Here is a 12,370-nt window from a genome sequence, read left to right on the forward strand (position 1 = left end):
ACCAGGGGCGTCTTCTTCCATTGGTGCCCATCAAGGCCATCCTCTGCTACATATGCAGTTGGAGACATAGCTGTGTTCACGTTCAGTCTTTCAATATTGCTCCCGTGCCAGAAAGCTTTGATCATTACCATTGTTGTTCTTATGGGGTTGAAAGCCCCATCAGCTCTTGTTAGCCTTTCTCAAAATCTACCAACAAGAGGTCTATTTTCAGTTCAATGGTTTGCCACAAGCATTCACTTTAGTATTTGACATGCTCTAGCTGTGTCTCTCAAAACATATTTATATCCGTTTTCTGGCAGAATGTACTTCTTAGCTTCATCAATCTTATGTATTTTTGGTGCCTGATACACACACAAACACACACACACACACAAACACACACACACACACAAACACACACACACACACACACACACACACACACACTCTCTCTCTCTCTCTTTTGGTGCCTCCTATAGCTATTTGGTTAGGTGGAATGTTAACAGGGATTCTGCGCAACTAGGTCAAAAATTTAGAATTTACAAATGACAATGATAAATAGACTTCCTCCTATACTTGAAGTTGAGGTTTCACCGTTCCTCAAGGTTCCTTCACCCTGCCCATCCTCCTGTTTCTTATATTTGGGCTTAAGAAAGAGTCATGGTAAAACATCTAAACCCTTCAAGTCTGGCAGTGGGAACACAGGAAGGTAGAAATTGTAGGACAGATATCAAATGTGACTAGAGAAGAGAATTTTATAGTTCATGTGGTCCTTTGCTTTATTGATGTCTGGTAATTTTTGGATAAAATAAGGATTTAGGTGTTGATCATTTGAAGTATGTACACAATATTTCCACTGTTTATTCACACTCTAGCTGGGCCAAGTTTTTTGCTGAATTCATTGCAAAAAAAAATGGAATTGGAAAAATGAAAATTTTGAGTACACCTGATTGTGTGAATATATATATATATATATATATGTATATATATATATATATATTATATATTCCCCTTTCAATTAATATACTGTCAGAAAATGTAAAACAATATTCACTCAATTACAGGTTTGTAGGGAAAATACTGGCACATGGAAAACTGAGGAAACCGAGGGAATTGAACTGTATGTCACAGGATTGGAACTGGGAATAAAATTAATCGCCAGAAGAATCTCCTTCAATCCTTGTTCCTAGATCTTTTCTACCCATGCCAAGCCCCTGTAGAACTTTCTCCATTTAGAGCATGTAATCACGAATGAAGCAGAGAGAAGTGCCCAGTTTTAGAGAGATGTAGCATGTAAAATTTCCACTGTGTCACAGGAGATTCTCCTCGAAAGGGCACCCTTGAATCTGGTCAATGTAAGGAAATCTGTTCAGCAGGTAGGCTATGGCAGTTCTCAGTGACATCATCATTAGGCCCTGCCTGAAAAATCTCTTGTATCCTGGAGAGCCTTAGCTTCTTCTGTGGTGTCACAAGTGTTTTTGTGGCTGCAACTGCCTCTCAGATATTCCTTCAGTACCTCTAGTGTTTACTTGTTGGCCTCTATTTCAGTGTAAACAGCCATTTGAGACGGAGAACAAAGAGCATGAAGAGATCAGAGATGGGTGAAGGAAGCTGGCCTTCTGTCTTGAATAAATAAAGGAAGAAAGAGTTGGTGCATGGAAAAGCTCAATGAGACATGGTTAGGCATTGAGTGGGATCACTGAAGAGATAGCCTTGATCTGAGCCTTCCACATATGAGGATCAGGAGCAGAGAGCCTCGCAGAAGCATCTTGACTTCCCTGCTTGTTATTTTTCTTGGAAGTCAGAGAGCTTATGTCATTAATTTCCATATCTCAAAAGCCAAGTGTTGGAAAGGGCAAAGTTGTTTTTCTGAGGGCTCATGGCCTTTATTCTTTTTTGGACAGGCAAAAGTTACATAGGAAGAAGGGAAAGAGAAGTATTGTGTCCTGAGCTCAGAATAAACTACTCCAAGCTTTGGATTCTTTTTTTTTTTTTTTATTAACTTGAGATTTCTTATATACCTTTCGAGTGTTATTCCCTTTCCCAATTTCTGGGCAAACATTCCCCTCCCCCCTCTCCTTCCTTATGGGTGTTCCCCTCCCAACCCTCCCCCCATTGCCGCCCTCCACCCAACAGTCTTGTTCACTGGGGGTTCAGTCTTAGCAGGACCCAGGGCTTCCCCTTCCACTGGTGCTCTTACTAGGATATTCATTGCTACCTATGAGGTCAGTGTCCAGGGTCAGTCCATGTATAGTCTTTAGGTAGTGGCTTAGTCCCTGGAAGCTCTGGTTGCTTGGCATTGTTGTACATATGGGGTCTCGAGCCCCTTCAAGCTCTTCCAGTTCTTTCTCTGATTCCTTCAACGGGGGTCCTATTCTCAGTTCAGTGGTTTGCTGCTGGCATTCGCCTCTGTGTTTGCTGTATTCTGGCTGTGTCTCTCAGGAGCGATCTACATCCGGCTCCTGTCGGTCTGCAATTCTTTGCTTCATCCATCTTGTCTAATTGGGTGGCTGTATGTCTGGGTCACATGTGGGGCAGGCTCTGAATGGGTGTTCCTTCAGTCTCTGTTTTAATCTTTGCCTCTCTCTTCCCTGCCAAGGGTATTCTTGTTCCCCTTTTAAAGAAGGAGTGAAGCATTCACATTATGATCATCAGTCTTGAGTTTCATTTGTTCTAGGCATCTAGGGTAATTCAAGCATTTGGGCTAATAGACACTTGTCAATGAGTGCATACCATGTATGTCTTTCTGTGATTGGGTTAGCTCACTCAGGATGATATTTTCCAGTTCCAACAATTTGCCTACGAATTTCATGAAATCATTCTTTTTGATAGCTGAGTAATATTCCATTGTGTAGATGTACCACATTTCTGTATCCATTCCTCTGTTGAAGGGCATCTGGGTTCTTTCCAGTTTCTGGCTATTATAAATAAGGCTGCGATGAACATAGTGGAGCACGTGTCTCTTTTATATGTTGAGGCATCTTTTGCCGCAAGCCATTCTTATGGTGTCAGTTGCTCAATAATGCATCATTTAGACAGTCACAATAAGCAATCACAGCAAGCCATAAAAGCAAAATAGAAAACTTAGCCAACGAAAGATAAGAGTACCCCTTCATGAATGGAATTTGAGGTCAAAGTGAAGTTCTATGTGAGGAAGAAATTAGAAGGAATTATGCCAGAAATCACACTTTATTTAAAATAAAAAGTGAAAAAAAGACAAAACCACAATTAAAATATTGTTATGTTTGACACTTTGAAACCTCTTCTGGATTGCAGGGTAGAGTCAGGACTTGGTTTTTGGCTGGCAGCACAATTGATAGTCCAGTATTTTGGTGGAGGATTTTCCATCAGAAGCCTTAGCTTTACCACAGAGGCTAGATCCAAGTTAAAAATCATAGTCAGTCAACAGTTTGCCAGATCTTGTGCTCCAAAGAAAGGAGCAGTTCATTTAGTGATGATTTGGTGATGACTCTAATTCATTTCAGAGTCATAGATATTGCCAGCATATAGAAAACCACAAAACCCATTGTCAAACACCAATATTCTCTGCATTGCCCACAGTCACCATAGTAATATCAGTGTTGAGCTCTACAGTATGATTTTTTTCTCTTTCCTGTTGTTGCAGCTTATAAACCTTGTTTCTTTGACCCACAGAGAAGTTTCAAATAAAATAATGACAAACTTTTGCATTGAAAGCTATTGGTGACTTGTAGTTGTAGTTAAAAATGAGGACCTCAAGCAATCTTCACTCGGTCCTCTTCTTTTAGGATTGGGTTGATTAGCTATTGCTTTTGCTTTTGGTTTCATTTTGGTGATTTTTTGTTTTATTTTGTTTTCTTTTTCTTTTTGTTCTTTTCTACATGCAGAGATCAAGAGTGGTTAGAAGAATTTCAAGTACAAATTCAGATGGCTGGAAAGAGACCAGTCTTTCTAACAGGTCCACATTGTTTGCTGTAGTAGGGATTTTTCTCTTGCCTTTAATGTTGCCCATTTCCACTTTTTGGATCCTTTTATCCTGGCATAATTAATACTACATATATATTATAATTATTTAAATTTCAACTCTGAATCTAAGTGCTCTATCTCCCTCCCAAAACCAGAGACATGGATTGAGTCTTGTTTGCTATCGTTTTGATTCTTAGATCGGGAATCATCCTGCGAACACTGAAGGTCCTGTTCCCAAATTGATTCTGTATAGTTCAATAAAGATGCTCTTGGCCAATCAGTTGTGTGGATTTCTACCAACAGGCTAGTAGACACAAGGGTGGAGAAAAGATTTAGGGTGGAGCAAGAGTTACCAGTCATGTGAGATCTAGTATGGAGTGGCCATTGGTGTAGCAGGCAGGATGTTAAAAACACAGTAAGATGAGTGCATATTTGGGGTGCTGAGCTATGACTAATGTCAATTGAGAAATTGAGTTAGGGCAGATTTAGAGGTGTTGAGAAGGGGGTAAAAAGGACAGCTTGCTATTTGGTAGAGGCTTAAAAAAACCTGACAATAGAGCTAAAGCACATCAAAAGTTCCTAAGCATATGTGGCTTTCAAGTGCATTGTAAGGGAACTTGAACAGCTCTGGTAGCTTGGAATTCCTGGAGCTTAAAGTGAGGCAGTAGGAACAACCTTCTGCAGAGTATTATGAGAGCAATCCATGACCATAAGGAGCATGTGCAAAGTCATCTTGACCATGAGAGTTAGACTGTCCCACATGTATCTTTTGATTATAACCATTTCTTCTTTGTGATCTTTTAGTGTTCCATTTGCTTAAAACTATTACTGAAAAGGGTAAAATGATTCTAAAGGCTACTCTTCATTGTCAACTATTCATTGGAGATTAATTAAACCCCAACGATAGAGGGAATATGTGAAGAATTTCTGCATAATATAAGGTCAATGTCAAATGAACTTCTTATATGTATCTTTGTGGTAGGATGTTTCAACTTTAACCTAGATCTTTATCAAGAAATATTCTTTCTATTATTTTTTCAGGCATCTGCAGATACATCCTTTTGAGGAATGAATTCTTCTTACTGGAGACTATAGAGGGGACCTGCATTTCAGTGATAATTAAACGTCACTTCAAGACATCAAATCAAAATATCAAAGTGAGAATGGAATAAATTTATTAAGACAGTGTTTTGCAAACAACTTCTTTCACAAACATCTTTGGCAGGAGAATTCTGAAATTTTGCATTTCCTATTTGACTTTGCTGGTACTCTGACAGAATCAACTCTCAATTGTTTGGGACTTTACGGGGAATTAAACACTACAACAGAGATGAATGCATCATATGCTCTGCCGTCTGTGTTAATATGGCTTCAGTGAAGAACAACTATGCTCCAGCTATTCTTCTGTTTTTTCAAATATTATCCTCATACAAAGTGTGGAATCTAAGGGTTGCTGGATGGATAGGTCAAGAACACTGGCTGAGAGCTACAAATGCAGAAGTGGGATGGTACATGCTTGGGGCGTAAAAAGCCTGTGTGTAGATCATAAACAACTTCAAAATATTCATTGCTTTAATAATTACTTGGAAGTGGACTTCTGTAAAATGACTTCAGGAGACCAGCATGGTAGAGAAACAGTAACTGATTCCCTGGAGATTTAAATGCACTGGATTGTGAAACATGGACTTAGAGGTAGAGACAAGTCAGTGAATGAAGACTGGATTATCAATCCTCTGTTGTCTCTTAAGTTTCCCTGCCCCATGGTTTGAGGCCTACAGCAACAGATTTTTTGGAATGAGGAATAGAATGAAAGCCAATTTGTTGAAAATCCCAGTCATAAGAAAATACTGACATCATCTGTGACAAACATCAAGTCTCAGCATGGCTTCAGCATGTCTGAATGTCTGCTGTCAGCATGGGCTTTTACTGCCATCCCTTTAATAAATGCAGAGCTCCAATCTGCTTCAGCCACATCATCATCTCTTCATTCTGTTTCAGGTAGATTAGATCACTGTGTCTGCCTATGCAGTCTTTCTCTACATATAAGGACCCAAGGAACAATTCTCACTCCAGGGAGCTGTTGAAAGTAATCTTGAATTGCATTGGTGTTGTTAGTAGATGTAATGTCTTCAAATCCCAGAAGACCATGTTTGCAAAGGAGTTGATTGAGGAAGTCTTGGGTATTTCAGTATTAGGGGCAGGTTGGATCGATGAACAGGACCGCCTTCCCAGACTAGATCTTGCAGTTCACATACACGTGAGCCATGCTGACAGGGTGCAGCTTCCAAGAAAAGAATGTTCAGTTGAAGATATTGGTCTGTTTGAGAATGGCAAACCCAATGTATTCTAAACCATGCATTCTATTTGAATCCCCGTAGAAAACATGGAAGAAAGAAGCCTTTACTTTTTCATTTTTGCACTCACAGTGATACCAAATCCTCATAGACATTAGAACCTGCATACTGAATATTTATCCATATGTCAATGACCAGATAAGACATCTTGCCTTTTGGACTAATAAACTAATGGATTCTAGGACTTTAAAAATAGTCAGTCATTGTTAAATTATGTGTTCCATAGTCTGTGATCATTGTGACTAGTCCGATTTCTCTGTACAGAGAGATTCATCCTTTACTGTCTGTTGGGGAACACCAACTACTACACCAGATATCTAGAGAAGACCTTTTATGGCATTTTGTCTCTAGTAAGAGTTTCAGGTCAGTTACAAATTTCCAATGGCCACATTACCTTAGTCGGATTTTCATATGATGCTTTGATACAGTCCTTCTTTTTTTCTATAGTTCTTGGCAACATAATTAAAATAGCAATTGTAACCTATTAAAGAAATGCACAGTAATCTATTTGCATGAATGCAGCAGAGAGGATTATAGGATAAACAAGAATTGGAAAGCAAGATATCCTTCCTTCCGAGGACCAAGACCAGGAAATCTTAACTACATAAAAATCTGAGACAAGTTGTCTGAAGTTTGTTCTTTTCTTCAATCATGGGGATCCTAGTGAAGGAGCTCAAGTCTGAAGAGTTGGCAAAAATTACCTTCATTTCTGATCCATGTCAACTGCTGAATACCTCATTCATGGACCTGAAGAAACTCTGTATCCATCCTTCTATAATGTGTATATATCAATGTATCATTCATAGAATGGACACTTTACTGTTGGTTTGAAAGCAACAATTTGTCCCTGGAGAGACACAGATTTCTTCTTTCGCACATTATTTGACAGGCTGATGGTGGGTCTCATAAGTTCATTCCGGGATTTGCTTTACAATAATCATTCAGTTATCTGGAAGAAACACTTTTTAATGTAGTGAGATCTACTAGAACAATATCAACCATCATCTTCCATTCCCAGTTTAATGCTGAATCATTCTCCACTAATTGTCTGTGGTCTCTGATGACAGCAGCATCTCCACAGACTAGTCTGAATATTGCTCTTAGCACTGCATTTAGGATACATCAATGTGATTTCCTTACCACTTTCATTCCCAGGAGAGTTTTTCAATTCATTTCATCTGATGCGTCTAATCTACATTGTCAGCCAGGATGAGTTTTGAGAGTTTTTCTAAAAAAATAAAGAAAAAATGGAAGAAATGAAAGAAAGGAATCCGGCAAGTATATCTCACCAATTGACTCAGAAATCTAAAGTGTTAGTCAGTGGAAATACTAGTGGAAAGTCTGAGATCATGAAGTCTCAACTAGAAGCGCTTCTCTCTCCAAGGTATTAGTGTAAGAGAGAAACTGCACTATTGGTATCCAAAGCATGGAGAAGTTTACTCTGAGCAGAGGACACAATACTTGCCTTTTATTTCTTACTTAGGACCTTTTTATAATTGACAAAAAGAATAAATGCAATGAGCTCTCAGTAAAACATCTGTTACCTTCAAAATTCTTGGCATTTGGAATAAAGAAATGAATGATATAAAAACTCTGACTTCCAGGAGCCATAAGAACTGCGAAGTCCAGATGTTTGTGAGAGGCTCGCAGCTCTAGATTCCCATATGCAGAAGGCTCAGAACAAGTCTATCTCTTCAGTGATCCTACTCAACTCCTACAAGGACTCACTGAGCTTTCCGAAGTACCATGTATTTCATCCTTTTTTTATAACAAGCCAGAAGACCACCTTCCTTCTTCCCATCTCTGATCTCATCATCATCTTCCTTCTCACTCCACAATGACTGTTTACTCTCGATTAGAGTTAAATTAGTAAACACTAGAGGTACTGAAGGGATATCTGAAGGGAGTTGCAGTCACGACAACACTTGTGACATCACAGAAGAAGCTAGTCCTCTCCAGGTTTCAATAGATGTTTCAGGGAGGGCCTACTGATTATGTCATTGTGATGTGCCATGGCTTACCTGTTAAACATCTTTCCTTACATTGACCAGATTCAAGGGTGCCCATTCCACGTATGTCTCATGTGACACAGTAGAAACCTTTATGTACTCCATCTCTCTAAAGCTAGAGACTTCTCTTTGCTTTATTAGCAGTTACAAACTTGGGATGGAGAAAGGTAGTCAGTGGCTTGGCATGGGTAGAAAAGATTTTGGAACATCTAGTGTAGAAGATTCTTCTAGATAATATTTTTATTCTCAGGTTCATTCCTGAGATATAGAGTTCAATTTTCTTGGTTATCTATGTATCACAAAGGCCAGTATTTTCCCTACAGACCTTTAATTAAATGAATATTGTATATCACTTTCTTATTGTACTTTCCTTGACCGGGGACTTCATAAATATTCCTGAATGTGTACTGAAAAATTCTTTTTTCCTATTCCATTATCTGCAACAAAGTGATTTTGGCAACAAAGTGTGCCCAGCTATAGAGTGAGCATAACAGTGTGAGTACTGTGTACTCACTTCAATTAATAAACTCCTAAAAGCTTCTTTTATGTAAAAATTACCAGGCATCAGAAAAGCAAAGGGCAACATGGACTACAGAATTCGGTTCTCTAGTCCCATTTGATATCAAACCTGCACTACCTATCTTCCTGTGTTCCCATGGCCAGAATTAAGGGTTTTGGATGTTTTATCATTATTCGTCCTTAAGTAGCAACCTTAGATACAGGAGGATAGGCAGGGAGAAGAATGACATGTTTATCAGTCAAACCTCAAACTCAATATGTTCATAATACAGGAGGGAGTCTATTTGACATTGTCATTTCTGAATTCTACATTCTTGACCTAGTTTGGCAGATTCTATGTTAATATTCCAACGAACCACCTAGCTGTAGGAGCCACCAAAAGTGTGTGTGTGTGTATATATATACACACACACACACACACACACATCTGGCACCAAAATGATATAAAATTGATGAACCTAAGAACTGCAATCGGCCAGGAATCATATATAGACATTTCCTGAGAGACACTGCTAGAGTATGTGAAATACAGAGGTAAATGATAGTGGCAAACCCATGAACTGAAAATGGACTTCTTGTTGGTAAATGTTGAGAAAGGATTACAAGATCTGAATGGGGCTTTAATCCCCACAAGGACAATGCCAATACACGAAACCTTTCTGGTACAAAATCAATATTCAAAGACTGCTCATGGGCAGACCAATGTCTCCAACTGCAAATGTAGCAGAAGATGGCCTTCGTGACACCAATGAAAAAAGAGGCCCTTGGTCCTCCCTAGATTTGATTCCCAGTTCAATGGACTGTCAAGAGGCAGTAAGGGGGGTTATTGAAAAAGGGGAGGGTGACAGGTTAGGGCTCTTATGGACAGGAAACTGAGAAAGGAAATTACATTTGAAATGTAAATATAGAAGTATCCAATTAGAAACGCAATAAAAATTCCTAAAGAAATGATAGAGTTAAAAGAAAAGAAAACTGTCAATGAATCACACATATTGAAACAGAAATCTAAAGGGTAACTGTCAGGGAATGGTAATCAGAGAAATACTAGTGGAAAGACTGAGATGATGATGTCTGAACTAGATGCACATCTCTGTCCCAGATATCTGTGTCAGAAACAAAGTGCACTATAGGAATCCAAATCAAGGAGGAGTTTACCTTGAGATGACATGACGATACAATACTTGTTGTCCCTCCTTCCTCAGGACTATTTTTCCTGGGGAAAAAGAATGAAAGCCATTAGCTCTCAGAAAAACAACTGTAAACTTCCGAATACCTGACTTTTGGAATAAAGAAATTAATGATAAACAACCTCTGACTTCCAGGAACCATAACAAGCAATGAAATCCAGATGCTACCGAGAGGCTCCCACCTCCTGAATCCCATATGGGGAAGGCTCAGATCAAGGCTATGTGTTCAGTGAACCCTCACAACCCCTACACAGCACTCCTTGTGCTTTTCCATGTACCACATATTTCTTCGTTTTTTAAACTAAAACTTCCTAGGCCAACTTCCTTCTCCCCATCTCTGATATCTACATCTTCTTTGATCTTCCTCACAAATAGCTGTTTACACTGAAATAAAGGCCAATTAATAAACCCTAGAGGTACTGAATGAATGTCTGAGAGGCAGTTGCAGTCTGGAAAACACTGTGACATCACAGGAGAAGCTAGGGATCTCCAGTATACAAGAGATTTTTCAGGGCCAGCCTAATGATGATGTCACTGAGAACTGCCATGGCCTACCTGCTAAAGAGCTTTCTTTATATTGACCAGATTCTAAGGTGACCTTTCCAGGTGTGTCTCCTTTGACACAGTGGACACATTTATGTAGAACATCACTCTAAAGCTAGACAGTTCTCTTTGCTTTATTAGTGGTTACATGCTCTGAATGGAGAAAGTTATTACGGGTTTCGCATGTGTAGAAAAGATCTAGGAACATGGGATGTAGGACAATCTTCTGGATTATAATTTTATTCGCAGTTCCATTCCTGTGACAAACAGTTCAATTTCCTAAGTTCTATCTGTTTCCCAAAGGCCATTGTTTCCCTACAGATATTTAATTGAGTGGATTTTGTATTTCATTTACTAATTGTTCATTCCTTGATAGAGCACATTATAGATATTCCTGAATATGTACTCAAAAATTCTGTTTTGCAATTCTAGTTTTTTGCAATGATTTTCGCAACAAAGCTGGCCAAGCTAAAGAGTGAATGTAATAGTGTAAATATTGTGTTCCTACTTCAAGTGATAAACTCCCAAATTTTTATTTTATGCAAAAATTACCTGACATCAGTAAATCAAAGGACTGCATGGACTATAGCATGCGGTTCTGTAGTCCCATTAGGTATCATTTCTGGAATATCTACCTTCCTGTGTTCCAAGGGTGAGACTTCAGGCTTTTGGATATTTTACCATGATTCTTTTTTCAGGCCATACAAAAGATACAGGATGATGGGAAGGGAGAGGAATGCCTTGAGGCCCAGTAAAAGCTCAACTTCGATAGGCGCATAAGAACAGGAGGGAGTATATTTGGTATTGGCATTTGTGGATTCTCCATTCTTGACCTAGGACCTCAGAATCCATGTTAAAATTTCAACTAAGTTCATAGATGTATAAGCCATCAAATATATGTACATATATATATAAATAGATATAGATAAATAGATATAGATATATAGAGATAGAGAAGAGATAGAGCTAGAGACAGAGGCAAAGATAGATAAATATATGCATAGATAGATAGATAGATAGATAGATAGATAGATAGATAGATAGATGGATAGATAGATAAATAGATCAGACACCAAAACTTGATACGATTCAGATTAATAAATCTAAGAAGTGCATGCTGCCAGTAACAGGTTATAGATCTTCCCTGAGAGACACAACTAGAGCATGTCAGTTACCGAATTGAATGCTAGTGGCAAACCAGAGAATTGTAAATGTACCTCTTGTTGATAAATTTTCAGAAAGGATTACAAGAGCTGAAGAGGCTATCAACCCCATCAGAACAATGAACAAGAACTTTCTGGTACTATACAGATAATCAAAGACTGTACATGGACAGACCTATGTCTCCAACTGCATATGTAGCAGAGGATGGCATTGGTGGACACCAAAGGAAGGAGAGGACCTTGGTCCTCCCTAGGTTTGACTCCCAGTTCAAGGAAATGTCAAGGGACAGTAAGGGTGGTTTAAATGTCAAGGAATGGAAACATTTAGGTCTCTTATGGAGAGGAAACTGGGAAAGGAAATAACATTTAAATGTAGATATAGAAATATCCAAAAAATATTAAAATTAGCTTAAATTTAAAAAAATTATGAAAGAGATAAAAGTAAATAAAACTGCAAGGTAATCAGACATATTGATTCAGAAATCTAGAGGGACACTGTTAGGGAATGGTAGTCAGCATAACACTAGTGGAAAGACTGATATGATTAAGTCTGAACTAGAAGCATTTCTCCCTCCCAGATATCAGTGTCAGACACAAACTACAGTGTAGAAATCATGTACACGAAGGAGTTTACTCTGAGCTGAGGATACAATACTTGTCTTTCCCTTCCT

General features: G+C 38.7%; 1 long non-coding RNA gene across 5 annotated transcripts in view; it reads right to left on the reverse strand.

Annotated features, from left to right (window-relative positions):
- Positions 1-2,125: 2,125 nt before the first annotated feature.
- LOC134484660 (uncharacterized) overlaps positions 2,126-12,370 on the reverse strand; it is a 47,312-nt gene continuing 37,067 nt past the window's right edge. For all 5 annotated transcript variants that reach the window (XR_010062254.1, XR_010062252.1, XR_010062256.1 and 2 more), the window contains 2 exons: positions 9,962-10,019; positions 2,126-7,506 (listed from right to left, as the gene is read on the reverse strand). This is a non-coding gene — a long non-coding RNA (uncharacterized LOC134484660). The remainder of the gene's footprint in view (positions 7,507-9,961; positions 10,020-12,370) is intronic.

The sequence above is a fragment of the Rattus norvegicus genome (genome assembly GCF_036323735.1).
Source record: "Rattus norvegicus strain BN/NHsdMcwi chromosome Y unlocalized genomic scaffold, GRCr8 chrY_unlocalized_25, whole genome shotgun sequence".
Lineage (NCBI taxonomy): Eukaryota > Metazoa > Chordata > Mammalia > Rodentia > Muridae > Rattus > Rattus norvegicus.